Source organism: Orycteropus afer, unplaced genomic scaffold (genome assembly GCF_000298275.1).
Source record: "Orycteropus afer afer isolate SDZICR_OR568_19922 unplaced genomic scaffold, OryAfe1.0 scaffold00409, whole genome shotgun sequence".
Classification (NCBI taxonomy): Eukaryota; Metazoa; Chordata; class Mammalia; order Tubulidentata; family Orycteropodidae; genus Orycteropus; species Orycteropus afer.
In genome coordinates, this window is record NW_006921996.1 from 640,399 (window position 1) to 643,354 (window position 2,956).

The following is a 2,956-nucleotide window of genomic DNA, read 5'->3' on the forward strand; positions in this document are numbered from 1 at the left end:
GGGAACTACTAGAAATTCAAGTCAGATTCAGAAGAGGGTGTGAGAACAAGAGATATCAATGCTGATGTCAGATGGATCTTGGCTGAAAGCAAAGAATGTTGGAGAGTTGTTACCTGTGTTTTATTGAGTATACAAAGTCATTCAACTGTGTGAATCATAACAAACTATGGATAATATTGTGAAGAATGGGATTTCCAGAACACCTAATCGTGTTCATGAGGAAACTTTACATGATGAAGAGACAGTTGTTCAAACAAAACAAATGGATACTGAATGATTTAAAATCAGGAAAATTGTGCACTATGGTTGTATCCTTTCCCCATACTTATTCAATCTGTATGCTGAGCAAATAATCCAAGAAGCTGGACTATATGGAGAAGAACACAGCATCAGTATTGGAGAAAGACTCATGAACAATCTGCAATATGCAGATAATCCAATGTTGCTTGCTGAATATGAGGATGACCTGAATCAACTGGAAGATCAAAAACTACAGTCTTCATTATAAGTTATACCTTAACATAAAGAAAACAAAAATTCTTACAAATGGACCAATGAGCAATATCATGATAAGTGGAGAAAAAAAAAATTGTTTTGTTTTGTTTTAAGTTATTATATCTTGGCCCCCATTAGCTCTCTTATATATATGTACATTCTTATGGCACTTGCAAATGTGTATGTAGAAATAATGTCTGCCAGACTTATATATGGTCATGGATATATTTCCTTTTGCTTATCCATATCTGATAATTTAGCCTGTCTTCCCATAGCTTCACATATGAATTAATGTTTGTTATTACTGATAATGCAATATTGCATATGTAAAATATTTACCTTTGGGATTTCCAGAAAGATGATGGACTAGGCAGACAAGCTACACAGACCCTCTGCAACAAAGAAATGAAGAAAAAAAATTGAGACAGATAGAGAAGATAATCCTGGAACCCTGAGCTTTGAAGGGGAGAATAAAGAAGAGGATTAAATAACAACTAACAGAAGAACCTGAATGAAACCTGTGAATAAGAAGACAGAGCTGTGGACTGTTAGCTGTGCTTGTAGCATAGCCAATTTGAATACTTTAAAATGGTGTTCTGATCCAGGCAGCAACATAAGAGTCAGCTCTGTTCACCCAGGACTGTATGGGCAACTTCACTGGTGGCTGACAATTAGAAAGTAAAACAACAAGGAAGGAGAGGAGCAGAGATGTGGACCACCAGCTGTCCTGAGAGTGAAGCCATTTGGAATATTTGTGAGTGGAGCAACTATTTTGAATATTTACAGGCTCTGGTGGTATAGTGCCTAAGGTATGTGACTGCTAACCAGAAGGCTGGCAGTTCAAACCCACCAGCCACTCCTTGGAAGGAAGACTGAGCAATCTACTTCTGTAGAGATACCATCTCGGAAACCCAAGGAGTGATGGCTATGAGTTAGAACTGACTCAACAGCAGGGAGTTTTTAGGTTTTTTTTTTTGTTGTTCTTATCTAATAAACAACCTAAGAATAAACTCCACTAGCTGAGGACACACAAGCCATCACACTGGAGGCTGATGACTGGAAAGTTTGTTCTTTGTTCCACTGTTTCCTTTTTTTTTTTTTTTTTTGGTGTTTCATCTATCTATCTATCTATCTATCTATCATCTATCTATCTATTTATGTTGTCTAACTGAATTGGAAACAGCAACTCTTCCCCCATGACTCAACCATACGCACACTTTCTGAAGTCCCACCCACTGAGTGAGGGCCATCATTTGCCTTTGAACCAACTTACTGACAATAGATGACAGCCAATTCCAGCCCAAAGTACCCTCAACTGCTCTTCATGAACAGCTAAAAGAGATCTGTGCACATGGTCTCATTCTCTATCACACCCAAAAGGAGACAGGTGGTGAGTGCCTCAGTGTTGCCAACTAGTGAAGAGAGGAGCACAGTACTCTGCTCACACAGATATATCAAAACAAAGTAAAGCCCCCCCAAAAAAACAAAAAAAAAAACTTGGATGAATCACACCAACATACCACCATCAATTAAACTTAAATAGAACAACGTCACAATGTCTCAGAGACAACTGATTCCATAGTTGTTCCAGTCCACACAAAGAAGCAAGATGAAGTAGTAAAAACAAGGACCAGGATACAGACCCTGAGAAGGAAGCAACAATTGCAACTCCTTGATAAGGATTCAAAAGAATTATTTTTAGATACCATCAACAGATTGAGAGACAGATCAAGAAAAACACTGGCAAAATTAAGAAAAACACAGACAAAACTAGAATGATTTAGGAAAATGATACAAGAGAAAACTGATGAAATAAAGAAAAAAATTAGAAACAATACAAGAACAACAAATAGAAATCCAGAAGATTAGTACTAAGATTTCAAATATAGGTAACTCATTGAATTGGCAAAGGAGTAGAATCAAATTTGTGGAAGACAGAATTAATGAGATAGAAGACAAACACTTCAATACTACTTTGCTAAGAGATAGGATTTAAAAAAAAAAAACAAAATGAAGAAAGCCTAAGATTGATGTGGGACATCATCACGAAGAATAACTTATGTGTAATCAGAATTCCAGAACAGGAGGAGACAAATAAAACCACAGAGACAATTGTCGCAGATTTGTTGGAAAATAATTTCTCTTATATGATGAAACATGAGAAAATATCCATTAACCAATTTCAATGAACCACAAACAGTATTGACCCCCCAAAAAAATCACTGAGATGTATTGTAATCAAACTCACAAAAATCAAAGACAAAGAAAGAATCCTGAAAACAGCATGAAAAAAATGAAGTATTACCTACAAAAGGCAACTGGTAAGACTAAGCTGTGATTTCTTGGTAGAAAATATGCAAGTAAGAAGGCAATGGGATGATATATATAAAACCCTGAAAGAAAAAAATTATCAATCAAGAATTATATACCCAGGTTATTTCCAGTAAGATGGTGGAACAGG